Genomic DNA, 21324 nt, shown 5'->3' with positions numbered 1-21324 from the left:
AAATAGGGCCACTGAGACAGAGAGAGGAAATTATTCACATCCCCAGATTACTAACCTTTTCTTGGTTGTTGGGAGTATGCAGGCATGCAGAGGTTATGGACGGGGATCGAAGAAATAATTTAATTATTCCTAATGAAGAGACCATATCGTTTTTTAAGCAAATGCCAAACCGTATCCAAAGATGTTATCTAAAATTACAATATGCCAAAATCAGCTGCCGAATGTGACTAAAATAGTAACCAATTCATGAACTACAAGAGAGAGCAGTGCAAAGTCTGCATTTAAATAGAAATCGCTATCTGCAAAAATGTTACTAAGGCCTTGATGTGTCTAGATGAAAGCACTTAGCAGCGAGCCAACAAAGGAGAGTGAAAGAAACAAACCCCAGACGCATTAATGTCTTTCCACACAGAGGAGGAAAGAACATGCTACGTTGAAAACGTGCAGACCTGCAACCAACGCCATTTGGACTGAAAACAAACTACATATTACAAAAGACACTTTGGTAGCATTAAAGTGTTATGCGTGTGTCCCTGAAAGTTCAAGCTCGGGCAGCTAGATAAATAAACAAAATAATCACACCTGCAAGGGGGCACCCGCGTTTTCTGTGGAAGCACACATCTTCAGCCCAATCAAAACTTGTGCTCGTGATTACGAACATGTGGGTGGAGACAAAGTCCCTCTTCTGTAAAGCAGACCTAAAAAAATATACTACACAGAAATAAAACAGGCCAGCCATTTGAAAGCAAAACTGTTCACCTTCCCCAGGGCAGCAAACAGCTGGCCGCAGAGCAAGACAAGCAAACTGGGGTTCTTAATACCAGGCGGGAGCAATGTGCGGGAATGAACATGCTTTTGTATCATTACCTGACACCAAAGATTTGAATTGGACTCCTCCCTTGTACATTTTGGGATTCAGGGTGTATATGCCGATATTTTAGTTGGTTTTAGCTGTGCAGTACAAAGGATTCCATTTTGCGAGGGTCTCTTGAATACGGAGACTGGTAAAGTGAATATAATCATGGGAAGTGCTCCTAAAGCACTGCCTTGTGAATGGCGCATTAAGTACAGCCATTCCAAATGAAGCAACCGATAGCAATTGTATCCAACTGAAAAACGTCAAGAACATTTGCAATAGCAAAGAAAACGGATTTTCTTTCATCTGATTCTAGTTTCAGGACCTCGACAAATTAGGGTTTTAGCTTTATTATTGATTTTCAGCAATTGCGTGTTTTAATGTTAAACCCACTCACGGTATTCTGGTATCTAACCTAAGACTATGAGATAGTGCAGAGAAATTGTGCAGCATATACTGTAAGTGTAAACCTTAATGAGCAGTTTCCAACAACTCCATTCACAAAGACTCTAAAGTCGGACTGAACCATTGCTCATTAAAGAGGGTCCATGTTTGCAAGCCCCAAGTAGGGCTTGCAGTTTCTTGTGTTAGTCCATGCCATTTTGTTGTATCTGGTCTCTTGTTGGCTTCCCTACCACCCATATTCTTTTTGTCTGTCTGCCAGTACAAGACGGGGACATATTTTAGGAATATATGTTAGATACATGCCCACATTCTATTTGTCTCCCTATTTGAACAGTGCAGACCAGAGGCTCTCATGTGAGATGGAATTTTGTTTACATCACTGTGTAAGAGATTGGCATCTGGACAATAACAGAGGGGGAATGAGAGGTTGTACTGCTCGTGTGGGGAGCTCCTTCCCTCAGATGTGTCTGCCATTTTGACTAAAGAGCAGCGCTTTATGGTAAACCCTGCTCGATTTCTGTACTTAAGGTGTTCTTATGGATTATAACACTTTCAATACAGGCATCTTGCCCTTGCTATCTACTTTACAATATACTCCCCAAGAGTGTTCGAGTCCGCTCCCTAAGGACAGTATAAAAATAAAACAGCTCAGCTTTAGCAACCATGCCATCCAGTTCAGCTATCTCAGGCTGAACCACCTCAGGGCTTCCACCTGGCTGCGTAACGCATAGCCGATCGGAACACACTTTATGCAAAGGAAGCACAAGCACTCGAGCACAAAATCACTTAAATGTACTCGAAGTACATAAAAATACAAAGAAAAGTATACATTTCAATTCTTAGAGAATAATAGACTCTTAAACTGACAATAATATTTAGAACAGCACATACACTAAACGCTATTCCTCAAGATATAGTAAACAAAATGTAATTGTCCGGCATTGCTGTTAGGACCACTTCACAAATATAGCAGCACGTGTATCTAACTGATCACCACTGCCCAATACAAAAATAATTTTGCTACATATTATTTCAGTTACATCCAATAACAAACATGGACCGCGCACACAAATTTTTTTTTTTATTTATAAAGTTTTAAATAGCGCGAACTTGATTCCGAAAGATATCGGAGAGCTTTACAATTTGAGGCAAAGGTAACATGCGGACTGGTGTGCATTTCTCTATAAAACACATTTGAAATGCTAGTATAATAAATCAATTTTAATTGCCTAATTCACTGAAATAATTGGTCACGATGTGTATCCTCCGTCTTATCTCATGTTTATAAGGCCCACATTTGCCATGTTCATTTCAATTGTTATATAAAGAAATAATGTAATCTAAAATGGCTCCCGCATTTTCAAAGCCCACAAATATGTACAAAATATGTTTCAGTATTATTCTAAATGGAACCAGAGAGTTCAAAGACATTATATTTTAATCACAACATTATGAGAATATGCATCTGGTTTGGAAATGTACCTAGGTGTTCATAAACAAAGCTGCCACATTTGGTATTTCTTTTTAGGTCTCGTGACAGCTTTTGCATTTAGTCCGAACAATTGTTAATAATTCTTTAAAATATACCTACAAGTAGCTTCCACTTCAGTCCAGAAGACTGTTTCTCTCCCACCTTTTTGGTTCATCATTCTGTTGCCTATGGAATCCTTGCTTTGAAATAAATGAGGTACTATTCAAATCCTCTTTTGTTTTGGTTTTCTATTGGTGCAGGCTTTTTTATTATGCTTTAGTGATGATGCATGGGTGAGACAGAATTTAAAGCCCTATATTGTTTTGCATTTATAGATCAGGACAGTCTCACCTCAAGATGACCACCTACCTCCAAGGAGGCTAGATTGGCCATTTATCCCATCGGTCATTTTCCCAGGTGGGCTGCAGCCCTTGGAGTCCCAGAGATGGTTCTAGAGCCTCTGTCACTAACTCAATCTCTCGGAGATTAATTACAACAGACAGAGGAAAAAGAGAGAAACAGAGAAAGATGGACAGATTGGAGAAAGCAGAGTGAAAGAAGAGTACGAAAGACGGAGAGCGACAGGATGAATGAATAGAAAAAGAAATGGATTCAGTGAGGGGTGATCGGAGGGGCTGGTTTGAAATTTATGTATTAACTAGGACTGCTTTTAATTCCCATTCCAGACCTATGCCTCAAGCAACTCTCCTGAAATTTCACAAGATAATTATCAACCACTTACAGTACAATCATTAACATTATAATATTAGTTTTCTCCAACTAATGAGAAAATTGGCATCTACTGAGCATGTTGGATATACCAGTGGGTTACTATGAACAGCAGTGCCAGGTAGTGTATTTTTTAAAAATAAAATTAAAAGAGAAATTTCAAACTAGCTACTGGGTAAAATAAATGGCTGTTTTTCTGAATATTAGTTGGAGCTGTTGTCTTTTTAGAAATCAGAGTCTAGAATGCATGTAACACCAGTGCACTCCAAATAGAAGAAGGCAACATATTTTATGTTTTGGGGTGTTACTATTCCTACTCCTATAAACAGAAAAGGCTTGAGATGCCTAAGCAAGGCTCGCCATCTTCCACTACACAATTAGCGCTGCCTTTAACAATTTTCCCTGCATTCAGGCTCCTACATCTCTTATTGTGCCACCCACTAAAGTAGCCTTTCAAACCATGTGCCAGGCCTGCCACTGAAGCCTGTAATGCCCCATTTCCAGGCCTGAAGCTTTCTTTTTCATACAGATGTAACCGCTAAAGGCTCATAAGGCATGGTTTATTGCATTTAAAAAGTAGAACATGTGTACTTATGTTTTACATGTCTCTGAAGTGAATACCTGCAAAAATCATTTTTCACTATTGTATGGCCAATGTCTCCCATTGACTAACACTGAGTTACTTTATTACATTTAATAAGTGGCAACTTTGGATTGGGAGCAGATACAGCTATGCTGTTTAAACTCAAACAAATCCTCTTTAATGGTAAAGTCAGATTTAAAGTCACAATTCTGAAAATACAACTTTAAAAACTTTTTTTGTTGTCCTAATCATTTATGCCTTCTGCCATTGTCCTGGGTCACATAACTGAGAATGGCTCTGCTGTTTGGCTTTCTGTATTGCTTACAGACAGTAACTCAAAGCGAGCTTAAATGTCGATAGGATATGACATCCTGGCAAAATGACTGGGAGGAGCCGTACCCAGCTCCACTTACACTTCAGAATGCTTTGCGACCTGCACACACAAAAGAAACTTAAACCAAGCCTGCCCTGTCTTGTGGCACCCCCTGACAGTTTGGAGGCTTGCCAGGGGAAGGAGACGAACTTTCCAGAACAAGATGTGGGAGTAGGACAGGGAGTCCCCGCACACAAAGGCTGGCACCAGATGTAAATATTGGACCTCCAGAGCCACTCTACAGAACATTCCTGGACCTGTGGAGGTTACTGAAGAAGGACTGCCATGCTGGAAGAGGACTACCTTGCTGACCTAGTTATATTCATCCCAAGCTAACTAAGAGTGACTGCAAGGTTAAGTTGGCTGACCTCCAGAGTGAGCTACATGAACACAACAAGCTTCTTTGTGCTACAGTGTCAACAGTTTGTGACACACTGCCTACTCTTCACGCTACAGCAACAACCTCCTTGCAGCTTACTTCAACATGAACAGAGCCCTTCCAAACAGACTGAGAAGGTAACTTTTCAGAGCGACTAACTTGGTCTCTGTATCAGACCCACTCTCCATTGCAGTTGGCCTGAACTTGTGACTCTCCCCTGGTCTAGCATCACCAGATGAGCTCAAGTGGGGATTATGCTTTCAGGAGCTATTTTCACTCAAAACTTTAAAACTAACTTTATACGGTTCTACTGATTTGATTATTGTTGTTCTGATATCATTTTATTTATTAAAATATACTGTCTTTTTCTGAAGTAGCTTGGGATTTTTTCTGTGATGTATTTTCACTTTCTTACTATTTGTGTGCTGAATAAATACTTTACATATTGCCTCTAAGTTTAGCTTGCTTTGTGCCACGCTACCATAGGGTTAAACCCAGGCTAATTTTATGACTTTTGAGGTGCCGCTCGTAGTTGTGGACTCTGTTTTTTTAAAGACTGGTGTTCTTTTTCTCTAAAGCCCTCTTTCATGCTGGGACCAGGACTGCTGATTTACAAGCCGCCATTGCACCGGGGGACCAGGAGCTGCTGTTGCTTTGCTCGTAATTAAATTTGCATCTGGGCGTTCACTGGGGTGCTGGTCTGCGAGGCCCAGCGGTCTCTGTGCTGTTGAAACCTTGCGCACCTGGTGCCTCTTCCCGCCCCTCCTCCGTGCCAACCTCAAATACGACTCGCGGCCCCCGCTCCGCGGGAGCCGCTCGTAGTCGTGGACTCTGTTTCAGTCGTGGACTCTGTTTTTTAAAGACTGGTGTTCTTTTTCTCTAAAGCCCTCTTTCATGCTGGGACCGGGACTGCTGATTTACAAGCCGCCATTGCACCGGGGGACCAGGAGCTGCTGTTGCTTTGATCGTAATTAAATTTGCATCTGGGCGTTCACTGGGGTGCTGGTCTGCGAGGCCCAGCGGTCTCTGTGCTGTTGAAACCTTGCGCACCTGGTGCCTCTTCCCGCCCCTCCTCCGTGCCAACCTCAAATACGACTCGCGGCCCCCGCTCCGCGGGAGCCGCTCGTAGTCGTGGACTCTGTTTTTTAAAGACTGGTGTTCTTTTTCTCTAAAGCCCTCTTTCATGCTGGGACCGGGACTGCTGATTTACAAGCCGCCATTGCACCGGGGGACCAGGAGCTGCTGTTGCTTTGCTCGTAATTAAATTTGCATCTGGGCGTTCACGGGGGTGCGGGACTGCGAGGCCCAGAGGTCTTTGCGCTGTTGAAACCTTGCGCACCTGATGCCTCTTCCCGCCCCTCCTCCCTGCCAAGCTTAAATACGACTAGAGTCCCCCGCTCCGCGGGAGCCGCTCGTAGTCGTGGACTCTGTTTTTTAAAGACTGGTGTTCTTTTTCTCTAAAGCCCTCTTTCATGCTGGGACCGGGGGACCAGGATCTGCTGTTGCTTTGCTCGTAATTAAATTTGCATCTGGGCGTTCACGGGGGTGCGGGACTGCGAGGCCCAGAGGTCTCTGCGCTGTTGAAACCTTGCGCACCTAGTGCCTCTTCCCACCCCCTCCTCCTCTTACTTGAGGTACGCCCGTAACGCCACCGCAGGACGCGCGGGACGAAGCGCGGGGCGAAGCCCGGGCCAAGGGCGGGCCTGTTGTAGCCCGTTAGAGACCTGTAAGACCGGACCGGGCCCTCCCTCTAAGTTTGCCCATCGCACGTTTTAAAGAACAGTATGTATGCTCCACACTTGTAGTGATTTACATCTGAACATTGTCTATTTTAATCCAAGTGTATGTTTGGGATAGTATATCCTTTCTTTTGAATTATGACTACACGAGGAAGCAGGAGCAAACCTGCTGCTGAAGTGGACCAGATAGTAGGTCCCATAGATAATTTTCTTATAAGGGCAAAGTCTTTTATTGATCAGGGTATTGCCGATCTGGAACGCAGAGTATCTCAAGATTTAACACTGGCTCTCCAAAAAAGATCTTCCTTGGGCCACCTCGCGACTGCAAAAACCCCTGAGCAGATTAGGAAACCGCCCTCGACTGAAGTTCGTGCTGATGTGCATAGCCTACCGAATGTGGTGGACTTATCGGCATCAGAACTTCTGTCTGACTCCCAAATTAGTCTGGAACTAGAAAGAACCCCAGATGTATCCTTACATACTACGCCAGAGGTCACAAGACAGTTGAGAGGAAAGAGGGAGGGCGCTGTTAGGAAAAAAAGGGATAAACTGAAAACTAAAAGGGTTAAGAGGACACAGGAGGTAGCCAAACACCAGGAGGGACTTTTCAAACCAAACTGCCCAGAAAGGGGGGGGGGGAATAGAAGTAATGATTTACTAAATCCTGTAGTAAATGAACTATTGGGAAACGAAACGACTGATGTTTTGACTTTCACGGTGGGGGGAGAAAATGACAAAGTGGTAGATAATCATTTTCTAACAAAATTGGGAGTTATTTAAATCTTATCTCTCCCCGTTAGAAACTAGATTACAGCATATTGAAAAACATCTAGCTGAATTACTTACTCTTTCAAAAAGAAAAACCCCATTGACTCTTGGGACACCAAAGACACGGGGCAATAAATTACCTACTGATAAAACAGTGGTTCCACAAGTAACAAAAACAGTGGCAGCAGGGCAAATTGTAACACCGAAAAACCCTGCACTAGTAGAGAAGAAAACTACCGATAAACCTAAAGAACCTGCTGCGCAGGCTAGGGTGGTTAGTAACACTTCCACAGTACCCCTGATAGATCCCAATAGGGATTTCTATAGGGGAGTTGCTAATAGTAGACTCCCTGCCAATCTCCCTCCCGAGGCTAGCCCCTTTGTGGTGGTGTTGACTGGCGTTCCGGAGTTGCCAAATACTTCAGAGGAACCTTCCTGGGCACTTAATAACAAGGTCCAATATTGGCTAAATAAGAACCGACCATTACCACCTTATTGGTCGAGCCAGATTCTAATGGTTCGTAGAGTTCCCTGGGTGGGTTATGGAAAGTAGTCAATTCAAGGCGACTGTATATTAGTTAACTTTAAGGATCCTCGTATAGTGAATCATATCTGCTCATGGGGTCCAACAGATAACAACGAAGGTATAGATACAAAACGACTTTCCTTTTTCTATCCCCCTCGGTTCCACAACGACCAAGCTAATGAAGAGAATTGGCATAGAGTAGGCCATCGAGTTTTAGGCAGAGAGTGGGAGGATTGGAGAGGTAACTCCATCAGATATCCTACCAGAGAGGAATGGGGAGGAAATCCTATCAGCTTTCTTTCCAAAGAACCTTTTTTAGGGACTCCTGGAGAGGAATCCCAACTATGAACAGGTACAGCTGCCTGGAGATGGTGGACTGACCATCAACCCCAACTAGGCGTCTGAATGGGGATCGGGCGCATACTGATTGTATTTCATTACAGGGTGAGAGTGCTATCTCCAGACAGCTAGAATCTGTCCCATCTGTCCCACTGGATGCAGATACTAGTTTAACGGTAGCAATCCCGAGAGTGAATGACGTATCCCAGCCGCAAATTACAACACATCTGGGGGAGGTAGACAGTCTGGCTGCGGGTTACCCCTTTCGTTTGATTTCGTGGAATATAGCTGGTCTCGCACGGAGGTTAGAGGATCCGGCATGGCTAAAATTTGTCGAATCCTTCGATATAATTTGTCTCCAGGAGACATGGTGTAGAGGGGCCCTTGGTCTGGATGGTTACCAATCTTTTAATGTCCCAGCTGAACCCTCACATGCTGGAAGAGCCAAGGGCGGCCTTATGGCAGCTATTTCTGTAAAGCATACTAGGATAAAAACTGTTACATTGGTAGAATCTCCCTGGTACCAATTACTTCTGATCAAGGACCTATTTCTGGTGCTTTTGCTTTTAATTAATTGGTATTATAATATATTCGATCCCCAAATCACAGTGGTTATACAAAAATTACAGGACGAGATTGCTAAAGTAACTAATACTATATTTCCTCTTTTTATTATGTGGGTAGGAGATTTTAATTGTAGCTTGTGTAAATTTAGTGGTTTAAGAGTCTGTGGTCTAGTAGACCTAAATGATCAGCCATCTTCACATTTTAAGCACTCAAAACAAGGGGAGGCTTTAAACAATATTATAATTATTAATGATCTTTGTACCCTGGACATGTCTAATTTCTCAAGATTGTTGGGTATCCCTACCTTTTATGGAACAGGAGGCCAGACGAGTGTGATTGATTTTGCTCTGGTCTCTAGAAAATATTCTCATCTTATTAATGATTTCCAAATTGAGGCTAATCCAGCAAGTGACCACAATCCACTAATTCTGAGTTTGTGTCCCGCTTTTAAGAGCATGCAGATTGTGGAGCACCCAATTAAATTTAGTCAGAATCAGGGGATTACCTTATAGTGGGACAAGGTAGATGCAAGACATTTAGAGTTGGAGATATTTAAGACAAATATACAAATGTTAGATGCTTGCTTAAATCCTTTAAATGAGGCAGAGGTAATAATTGACAACTTCAAGGCTCTTTTAGGTAACGTGGCTTCTCATCTACTGAAACTTGTGGGTGGAAATAAGGGAAATACCTGTAAATGGTTTGATTCAGAATGTTCAAGAGCGCAGTCCAGCTTAACGAAGGGTTTACGCCAAGTGCCACGGAATAGGGATTTGGTCAAAAGGGCAAGGAAAATCTATAGAGATGCCATTTTTAAACGTAAAACAGACTTAAAAAGAAAGGCGTGGGATGACTTAGGTAAAGCCTCAGAATTAAAAGACAGACGACTTTTCTGGGAGGTAATAAATCGCCCTTTCTTAAGAAGTGAAGAAAAGGATACCCTTCAGGTGCATATCCCAGGGGAAACTTGGGAGGCACACTATGGGAATATTTTTAATCCAAAAGGGGCCCCCCACACAATCAGCAATGAGAGGAGCTGTGATTTTAAGTTGGAGTCAGCAAATATGCTTAGCCTCTCACTGACTCTTTCTGAGGTAGAGGCCGCACTAAGAAAGGGCACCTCACTGAAGGCCCCAGGGCCGGACTCAGTGCCTTTGGACTTTTTTAAATATAATACAGAAGTGTGGGCACCACTTTTATTACTCCTGTTTAAAGCAGTTGTGGTTGGTCGTATTCCGACCTCATGGCAAGAGGCGGTAGTGGTCCCAATATTTAAAAAGGGCAATAAACGTGACCCCTGTTGTTACAGACCCATATCGCTCATTGATGCGTCTTGTAAACTAATGGGTAGGGTGATTCTGTCCCGTTAGGAAACATGGGCTGAGTCAAATGATATTATTGTGGAATCCCAATACGGGTTTAGGCGGGGAAAAGGCACTACGGAGCAGTGCCTAAACTTGGCGCTAATCATGGGTAAGTACATGAGGGCCAAGCGTGGTTTTATCCACTTGGCCTTCACGGACTTATCCAGTGCTTTTGATACTGTATGTAGAAACAAACGTTGGCAAATGATGGAGTCTATGGTGTTTGAGGAGCCTCTGGTTACCCTCCTTCGTAGACTCCATGCTGCCACGAGAGTAAGGATTAGATTTGGCCCGGCCGGTGAGAAGACAAAGTCCATACCATCGACTGAGGGTGTTCGCCAGGGGTGTATACTGGCTCCTTTTTTATTCCTGGTGTATACCAATGGTCTGGAAGCTTTTCTGCTAGAAAGCTGTGTAGATTTTCCCCAGGTTAATGGCAAACGGATATCGATGTTATCTTATGCGGATGACACGGTTCTAATGACCCTAACTGCCAACAGCATGCAAACTTGCTTAAATGCTTTTGAAACCTTCATGCAGGGGCTAGCTTTAAGGGTCAATTTCACAAAGTCCTTCACTATGGTTTGCGGCCCAAAAGGAGTAAAATCTCGCAGGCTTATGGTGAAGGACTCAATTATTGTGAACGTTGACTGCTTCAATTACCTGGGGAACTTATTTGATAAAACCCTGAGTTGGGATCCTCTAGTATCAGCCCGTGTCCAAAAGGCTACCCAAAATGTAGAGGCCATTTTCCGTTTTTCTAGCAAATTGGGCCAGAAGCCGGTTGCAGAATTAATTTCTCTATACAAAGCAAAATGCATCCCAGTTGCAACATACGGTGCGGGTGTGTGAGGGATGCAATCCTGCAACAAAATTCAAATTATGGAAAATAAGTTCATAAAATGACTTTTATGTATTTCAACGTGTACCTCTAACATCTTTTGCCATACTGAGGTGGGTCTTAATTCTGTGAGTGACATCATCTATGTCTCCCCCTTGCTGCTTTGGAGCAAGGTTTGGAGTTCAGATGATTTGAAACTCACAAAGGAAATATTACAAGACTGCCTCAAGCTTGAACATTTTGAGAAGATCCCACGGCTATCATATGTTAGGGAAACTTTTTCCAAGATAGGTTTGGGTTATATTTTCTCGAACACTGAGTCCATTGGTAGCGAGACAAAGTTATTAATTAAAGAGGCCTATCGCTCCAGGTTAGGTGTCCTGAGAAACAGCGAGAGTGCGGTTTATCACAAGGGAAGGTTGCAGTATCAACCTTACCTTTCATATATAGGACATACACAATGGCGCTTTTATTTGACTAGGTTCCGCCTTAACACACTGCATTTTTTATTTGCTTTCCCAAAACAAGTGGGTTGGTGTGAGAGTTTACCCCTTTGTGCCTGTAATAACAAAGTTTCTCAAAATACTGCCCATCTTGTACTTTTTTGTTCCTTGTACAAAGATCCAAGAAACCGATTTATCAGGCCGGTTCTGTTATCCCTTGGATCTCGCTACTACAAAGAGGGATATGAACATTTACTCTCATTATCAACCCCAGCAATATGCAATGCTGTGCTTAGTTTTATTAGAGTGGCACTCACTATTAGAAATCGATATTGATTATCATCATGGAATACTTGTTGATTCATAACTATGAGAACACTGTATAGATTAGTATCAATATCAATTGCATTTGTACTGATCAAAATTTCTTTTTTTAATATATGTGATTTTTTTAAATGTATCTGTAAATCATTTAGTGGTAACATAATAACGCCTAAGGATGTAAAAATAATGGTATGATGCTTTTAAACTGTGTATTATGCTATGTTTGTACTTTTATGATTTGTTTTTATGAATCGAAATAAAGTTATTATGACTGACTGACTGACTTTTGTGCTTCACCCTGACTAGGATTGTGGCTGTTGCTTGAGTGGGGTTCCACCCCCTCAGTCTACAATCCAATTTCTTACAAAATGCAAATCATCTATTACATGGCTGATAGTCTACATACATTGGCAACAAACACCATATTCCAGTCTCTGCACTCACTTCCCGCTCTGAACCGTTGCACAAGCTCATTTGTTTTAACTCCTGCATCATGATACCTTACCCTGCACTGTGTTCCTTTCTCCCACCTCCTGCTCCTTTTATTCTGCTTTCTGGTTCTATCCCTTACTCCTTATTTGCAAAATCTGTGCTCACCGGTTTCTCAGATCCTCTGCTTCCAACTTCAAGCACAACCAGACCTTTTTTCCATCAGCCACTATGGGTGCAAGAGATGTCATACTCCAAGGCAACGTTTAGTGTCTCAAGACATGACACTGATAAAACCTTGACCAAAAAAAACCATATTACTAGTAAACTAAGATGATTGTGGTATTATTAACCTCGATATGTAGTGGCCATGTGCTTTGTAGTTTAAATTAAAAATTATGAAGTTAGTTTCTACAGGAACAAACAACTCAAACATGGCGAGAAGCAGTTTTCAAGAATAGAAAGATCTGAAGTGCACTTATGAAATCTATGATCCTTGTCTGGAGTTAAACATACAAGCTGTTACTAAAAACTATCCTCAGCGAAGATCACGTTACGTCTTGAATATTATGAGGCCAAATTTCTGTCAAGAGCCAACATGTTTCCAATGATCGGACTCTGATTCCAGGAGAAGAAGGAACGTTGGCACTGAGGATTTGCTGGGGGTACTGAGTCACACAATCGTGTACACTGTGTGCACACATGCGTAGTGTGTTCTTGTGTGCATGCCTGTGTGTGCTTTCATGTAACTGGGTATATATAGATGTGTGCCAGAAAGTGAGTATGTTCCCATGTCTGTGTTTCTCCTTTTTCTTAAACATATTGCTATTTGAACTTTGGGTGAACATGGCGAGTGCCTGCAAGTGTTTATTGCCGCTCCCTACCAAACACAATCCAAATTCCTACCAGGCGGCGAGAACCCCTCTCTCCTAAACAAATTACTACACTAATACTACCAGTAGAAATCCTTGAAATCTTATCTCACGCTTAAAGATCCTTAATAAATTGCATTAATATCAGCTCTGCTAGACTACTGGCCACACTGTCAATTCTGTGCACATTGATCAACTATCATGCTTCACAGTTAACAAGCGGACTAACAAAAACACTGAAAAACAAACAATATAATAAGGGTTTGTTGATTTTGTCAATGCTTGTTGATACTGTCAACCACTTTTATATTTCTACGTTTCTAGAGTGTATATAAAGCATAATGCAACAATTCCCGGTTTGGGAGTAGAAAGAACCGGCTGAAAGAGATTTCATGTTTTCAGACATCATTCAAAAGAATACATCAATTTAGACTTGAACATTTGACTGAGGAGAACAATGTATAATAGCTTTAAAATATGGATATGCTTTTTTTTCAACAACTTCTTTAGGAGAGACTAGAGCTTAATTAGTACATTCTCTAAAACGACAGTGACAAGAGTATCCTTAAACTGTCAAATTATAAAATCAGATGGGCTCAGATCGTGCAACTATTAATTTGCTCACATCTCTCAAGAGTCAGGTGTTTATTCTTACTGAAAGTGCACTAATTTTTTAAAGCCTACTCTCGTCTCATTAATATCTCCCCTAAATGAGCCCATCCTACCCGATTCCTTATCCATCTTGATGCATATTTACACAAAGATAAACGCTAACAACCTTAAGAAAACATATCCCTACTCGGATGAATATGGGCTGGAGCACCTCGTATAATAAAAGACACAAATGTAATAATCCGTGTAAAAATAAAATAACAATTCAGCAGAAACAAAAGTTGACAATACCTACATTTTTCGAAAGCATTTTCTATGCGGCTCATGTTGCCATATGATTATGTGATTACATGCATCAAGGGCGTTTTCAACTAGGATTTTCTTCGAAGAAAATGCATTATAAAATAACAGTTAAAGATAAATACATATTTTCATGCTCACATGAGTTGCCAATCTACGAACACGGTTTATTTGGGAACATGTCTAATGTTTCTCATGCAGGCATCTCTATAATGTCTCAGCCTTAAGAAGGCAGGAAACAATGGTTTGCCCAAAATTACTCTCTAATTGCTCATTGGTGCCTTAATGCCCAAATAATGAGCACAGACATCTGCAAGAGCGAGACAAGTTTAAGAAAGCGAAGTTTAAAATCATCAAAATGCTAATCTTGCGTTGGCTGGAATGGCGCGGCCTGTTGTCAGCAGCCGGCTGTCGGAGCCGGGGCCAGATGGGCAGGAGGCTGGGAAAGAAGGCAAGCAGGTGCGGCCATGATGGGACTCTGACGGGAAGCATAGCGGCACCCTCTGCTGGCAAGGGTCTCACCTGCGCCGCTCCGTCCCGCAAATTAGATTCCCGTCAATGTCTGAGCTCGCGCACCTTTAAGATGGCACGGTACCTTTGTCTACGATGCGCAGTGGAGGCGCACGTGCGTACGGCGTATTTCACGCTGTGAGTGACTGGGTGACATCAGTTTTCAGGTTACGTGCGTTTTTTAGTTGTATGCATTGAATGCCCCCAAACATTATTCAACCTAAAATAAGGACAAATAACCCAAGTCATTCTCTCTCTATACGCAGAACTGCATGAGGGTTACGCTTCCCCTCAGCTAGCCAGTGTAGATAGCTCATTAACAGGCGAGAGACGCAGGATGTTAACCTGCATTAAAAAACACAGTGAAAACCTGCACGACCAGAATCGATCGCACAAACACGGACAATGAAAACAAAATGCATAAGGTAATCAAACCACTTCAGAAATCACATTCTGCCCTCTCATGGGCTTAGCTGAGTGTTCCCGCCTCCACCAAGGTCCACAAAGTTCCCAGAGTACCCTGCCCTTTATTTCTATCCTTTGTGCTCAGTGTACTGCCTACGGTGGTGCCTGTGAGAACATATAGCAAAAATCTGCTTCCGGAATTTGGCCTAACACCAGAAACTCCCGGAACAGGAGGGCTCAGCCTTTCCCCCCACTGTTCTCATCTGAGCCCTGGCTTAAGACCGGCTCGGGCTCCCTGCCCTCCAGAAGGCCCGTCGCAGGAATCCACGCCTGCCATTTGCTGCGCTGCTCCTAATCTCCGAGGGCTTTCTCGCAGTGGCTCTACTGTGCTGAACTGGCACTTGGTTCTTCCACGGAGTTATTATTAAACTTGTAGGTCAATTGTGGCAGTAACAGCTCCGCGGAAGCTTTCAGCCAGAGTGTACATTTTGCCAGTCTAATTAAATATTAATTCTAAGTGTTATATATTGTAGCTAAGAGCTTTTATTTCCCATCACCAGCCTAGAAGGAAAAAGCGGCTGTAAAGTTAATATATTTTCCCCTAGCATTAAAGTTTTAAAAAATACAGTAAAAGACACAATTCAAGATACAGGCTCCTTTTATTTTATTATCACGATTATTCAAGGAGACCTTTCACTATAGCGAATTTGGCCAGTGCCCAACATCACATGTAACATAAATAACAGCTATATATAATTCTCAAAAGAAGCTTTAAAAAGGAGTTTTGATCAAAACAGCAATAGTTGATGCAAAAGGTGGAGCTGGCCATTCAATATCTCTATTGTTGGCATAATCGTACGTGCATTATGATCATGCAAACTTCAATAAAAGCCAACTTTCACTATTTCGGAAAACCTGAGAAGTCATTAAATATTCAACACACAACTGATTGATAAGGCAGGGGCACAAGCACGGACTGTTATCAGATCCGCTGTCCATAAATAAAACACAGGAGCTGACTGGAATAACATGTTTGTCCAATCATTGGCTAACGCTTGGAGAGCAGTTGTGCCCACGCCTGGGCACTGGGCATCAACAAAGACTATTTGTTCTAGCAGCCAAATATTCCATATGTCTGAGCAGATGACTCAATATTCAAACTGTGATGGGACAGGGAACTACTCCACGATTTGTCACTGCTCTTGCAAGATACTAAATATTTTAGAAAGAGAATGGTTACATTTTAATATTTTGAAAGTAAAAAAAGCCATTTTCAAATAAAAGAACACAAGCGTGTAAATGTTTAATCTGTGCCAGTTAACAAAAAGTTGTTGTAACACTTCCAAAATACAGATGAAAATATTTTTTGTGTGAATAATAAATTGGAGGGTAAACTTAAGTTCGAAATAGCATCCATCCCAAAAAGAATGCATATGGTTTATACCTTTCAGCAGTATACACACATACATATGCTCACTACAACCAAAATAAGTACAGAGTTCCAATGAACATTTTGAAATTCATATTTCCTTTCAGCAGTATACGCACATACATATGCTCACTACAACCAAAATAAGTACAGCGTTCCAATGAACATTTTGAAATTAATATTTCCATTCGTTAGTCATTAGGATTTACAGCCACGAGGAGAAATGTTGTAACTAAGGATATGTCGCCCATCCCAAACGTATTGATATTTTTCCTGTTGGGGATCTGCCTCAGTCCTGATGAAATAAATAAGCCACATTTTTGACATGATATTCCGGACACTTCATTTGTATAGCAATCAGAAGGCGCCCCATTGACGTACAGTTGTTCTACTGTCTGGCATTATAATGAGTTTTCACGAATAAGCAGCTTGACCTGTTGACCTTCACGGGAAATCAGGTCCGTTATCCTGGATTGTTTATGATGCGAAAGGCTACCAGGGCAGGACAGGCCATTGTGGCACTCTGGCATTACCCCAGTAGTCTGCTAGCTAGAGCACTCCTTTCAGAGCAGGAGGAGCTGCGATGCCCCATGGCCCATTATAGTCCAGTTCTCCTACATTAGGCAGTGGTTTAAACATTTTACCATGGCTGGTTTTAATTTTCAGTCAGGACCTGAATGCGGTAACTGGTGGAACCAGTTTTTACTGGTGTGCCTACCTACTTTTACCTGATGGAGCACTGCCTCCCCGTCGCAGTGGATCTGAAACGGGTTCACTGGTCACCCCTACATACTTTCCCAATCCTTGGATCCATTTTGTTAGTCATAGAAGGTGATGCGGGGCACAGACCTACAAGTGGCAAGATTTTGTCTGGTCTGCCTCCTTCTTCCTCCTAACTCCCTTCTCGCTTCCTCCTCACTGTCCAGCTACATGCCTCTGCACACTTATTTTTGAGCCAGGTACAGGTGTATTATGGTTTGGATGAACCATTTTCTATCTCGCTAAGGTAACGCCCAGTGGAAACACAGACCAACTTTTGTAAGTGTGCTGATAATGCAGCATCCTTACAGTGCTTACATGGTTAGCCACTTGCTTAAATGCAATGGGGTCTATGTAAAATACCCATACATCTTACAGATGGCATTACATTTCTTGGGGTTTTGCTAAATCTGTCTTCCACAGCCTCCACTGACTCGTGCTGTATTTCTTTAGTGCCAACATGAAGTATATATGCAGGACCTGATATGGTAACTCTACCCTCCTCACCCATAAAAGGTGAAATTTCATCAGACATCAAGAGCGTAATAGCCAATGAGGATAGTAGGTGAAGTCCCTAGTGGTCTGTCTCTTCAGCAGTCCAATCTCCACTGCATGCCTTCTGCAATCTCCAAACCTATTACAATTGGAGAGACCAACAGCTTTCAAAAAGCGATTTTGTTTAAAAGTGAAGAAATTGGGGTTGACCCTCTAAAAGAGGGGTCCTTGGGGATCAGGCTTTGTCAGAGTCTGTGCCTTCTAACCCCAAGTCATTATCTGCCTTTTGATGTCCTCCCTGGGCATGAGTCCTCCCTACCTTGTGCCAGAGTTATTGCTAGTGGGAAATTGTGTGGTTGCATGACAAGTCCATGTGCCCCATCTCTTTGGGTTCTGCTCCCTCACTTTTCTCAAAAGCCAAGTCATTAGGATTCAACGTATATAAACACCTTTCAATGAAACAGCACTTAAGGTAGTGTCCTCAGCCTATTTCTTTCAATTAAAAACTATGAGGAAAATCTTGCTATTTTTTTTTAAACCTGTGCATGCCCATGTAGTCTCAGCAATTGTGATATCTAGATTAGACTACTGCAATCTACTTTATCTTTGTCTAGCACAATCCTCTCTAATAATTTTACAAAGTATTCCAATCTTGGCAGTCAGAGTAAAAATGGAGAGAGAAATAATTATCATGTATCCCAGGCTACAATCAATTTACATTGGCTTCCTATCAAAGAGAGGGTGATTTTTAAAGCCCTGTTCTTTATGTACAAAATCTTTTAAGGCATGGGAAAATCTCCATTCAACTGTTTTCAGAAGAAGCCAAGCGAGCGGACTAATTGCCATCAAACATCTACACAGGCGGTGTCATAACAACATTTCCCATCCATATGCACAGGAAGTGATATCACTGGATTTCCCATCTGCACATGTAGTGTCATCCCTCCTCCCCTTTTCCGGGAACTACTGAATGGCAGCCACAGAGCGTGTGCATCACCGGGACACCAACGGCAAGTCTGTCTGGGTCCGTCTGTGCCAGGGCACTGCCCACTTCTAGGATCCTCGGTCCTCTCCCCTCCTGTCGCTACCCTGCTGCAACCCTCTGTGCCCCCAACCTCAGCTTCTTCTCCACACGCTGCTGCCTCACCAAACTACACAACACAGAAGCGTTCTCCTGCACTTCCTGCAAGTTTTGATGCACTTACCCACACCCAACACTCATGAACCAGCACCAACAGCACCCAACACCTGACCATCGCACACAGACCCGCAACCACCCACATAATCTGCATGCTCATCAAAATCGGCTCACTTACTAAACACGCTACAGAGATTTGGGATCTGCTGCTTTACAATGCCCGTAGCCTACTATTCCTCATGTACCACTACTCACCCTCGATGTTGGCAACTATATCCTACTCGGAGACCTGAGCTTCCATCTGGAAGAGCACACCAACTGCAACTAAAAAGCCCTCATCGAAGACCATGAAGGCCTGGGTCACACCAAATAAGTAAAGGGACCTACTCACATTGCCAGACACCTCATGCATCCTATTTTCACCAACTTCCACAACATAGGAGTCGACGAGCCCATAACAATCTCCTGGACTGTTCACGCTTTCATTAAGTTCAGCACTACTCAGTATGGTTTCAGACCCAATCAAAGCAAGGAATCAGCCCTCATTGCTGCCTAGGATGACATCCGCTTGACTTTGGACAGTGGAGACACGGCGGACCTCATAGTCCTGGACCTCTCCACAGCATTTGGCATGGGCTTCTACCCTATCCTCATCCAATGCCTATACATTGTATTCCAAGGACACACATTGCAATGGATGTGCTCCTTCCTGACTGGAAGGATCCAGTCAGTAAGCCTGGCAACGTGCACCTCTGCTGACTACCACCTCATCTGCTGAGCTCAACAAGGAGCCTCCCTGAGCCAGTCACTCTTAAATGCATACATAGTGCCTCTATCCAGCATCATTAGCGTTGATGATACCAATGTCTTCTACTACGCAGACGGCAGGCAACTCATTCTCTCACTTATGGACAAGATGAACAAGTTAATTACCTATGGTAACACCTTATCTGATAGGGATTATTTATAGTTGAGAATTCCTCACCTAAGGTGATCCCTAGGACGACGATGGGTGGGACTGAAGCTCCATCCACTTCCTCTTGTCTGGGTTAAAAATGTCTCACTCCTTGGGTTCCATTCATTGGTCCTCATCTAAGGCGTTGGATTCCTTCTTCCAGTCCACATCTGTTTCTGCTCTCTAATGGCATCTTCCATGAGATTGTTGTGGTGCTTTGTGGTTAGCTATCCTGGTGGTGGTCCCCTTGGTTCCTCCTAGCTCTAGGTCCTGTGCGCACCAATAAAACTCTTCAACTAAGTTTTTATAGTTTTCTTTCTCTTTCTATGCTTCCTCCCTTTGTCTTTCCACTCTTTATCTATCTTTTACTATCAATAGTCAATTCTCCTTTTTTAGGTCTCACCTGAGACAGTGTGTGCGTTGTCGCTTGCAAGATCTTTTTTCTTTAAAAAACCGAATGAGAGCCTAAATCCCTCATATTACTTACCACAGTTTGGCTTCACGTAACTCTCATTCCCTTGCTTCAAATTGGTCAGAGTGCCGGTTTCATTTTCTTCTTCGTCTGTTTGTCTCTTCCATGGAGCAAGTAGAGAGTCATTGCTTTATTAGTGACTTTCCGTGGCCTGCACTCTGCTTCATAATAATTCTTGCTTCCCAGTCATAATTTCTTCCTTGTCGTTGTTGCTTGCCTGTTGTTATTTGCAGTGGCGGTTGCTGACACAAAGATATGGTGCGGCTCCATCACTACTTACATTAAAATACACACATACATTAAAGAACTACATTAAAACACAAAACACATTAAAATAAACATAAAAAAAATAAAAGTTACTTACCTTATCCTGAAGCACATTCTCGATGCTCTCCAGTCCCTAGCTTCACACTCCTCCAATTGCAAGGAGACATCACACAGCCAACTACCTTATCGAGCTCAGACGCTGCTCTCATGCTGTGAAGCAACATGAATGAAGCATCTGGATTGGCTGGAGCAGGCCGTGCCTGCTTTCCAACCCAGCTGAGTTTGAATTGCGCACATCGGTTTGGCCATAGCAAAAAAGCCAGCCAAACCAACATGCGTATTTCATAATGAAGGGGTCACTCATCATTGCTGCAAATCAGACGAAATGACGCAGTGGCTCGGCCCTGCCCTCTCTGTTCAACAGAAAGATGGGAATATAAAATGATAATAAAATCCTTTTCTTACCATTTTATTTTTCCAGCTTTCTATGCGGCAGTGTGGGGCACGGGTGGCGCTTCTATGGAGAAACCACAGCTGGACTGGTTTTAACTGCTCCCCACAGATGATCGGAGCCGAAAGGAGTAGTGCCGCAGCCCAGCAATGAAAAGTTTAAAACTTATTGTCTGCAGTGGTGGAGTCACAGTGCAGGCTCCACTGACTTCAAACGTTTACCAGGAGAGATGCGGCTAAACCAGAAACAATGAAAAAAGCTATGGATAAATCGGACTAATCATAGTGTGAGAAAACAACTGAGTAGCCAACATACTGGTTTCTATCGTGTTGCAGCAAGGAGAAAATTGAATCACTAGATCGGTCTAGCCATTATTTCTTATCCCTCATAATTTTGGGAAATTACATTAGCCACCTTAAATTACAGATTTGAACCAATGATAAGCCAATACGAATACTGTGTGCTTCTATATAGACCATTATATGGTACTGCTCTCAAAATACATTATCCTAGTTTAAAAAAC

General features: G+C 42.6%; 1 protein-coding gene across 7 annotated transcripts in view; it reads right to left on the bottom strand.

The window, feature by feature from the left end:
• Positions 1–21324, bottom strand: part of ELP4 (elongator acetyltransferase complex subunit 4) — a 1619784-nt gene that overhangs the window by 512875 nt on the left and 1085585 nt on the right. The gene's annotated exons all lie outside the window — the stretch shown is intronic.

Source organism: Lissotriton helveticus, chromosome 3_1 (assembly GCF_964261635.1).
Source record: "Lissotriton helveticus chromosome 3_1, aLisHel1.1, whole genome shotgun sequence".
NCBI classification, from domain to species: Eukaryota; Metazoa; Chordata; class Amphibia; order Caudata; family Salamandridae; genus Lissotriton; species Lissotriton helveticus.
Note: the sequence above shows the minus strand (reverse complement) of the source record. Positions and strands in the feature narration are given on the sequence as shown.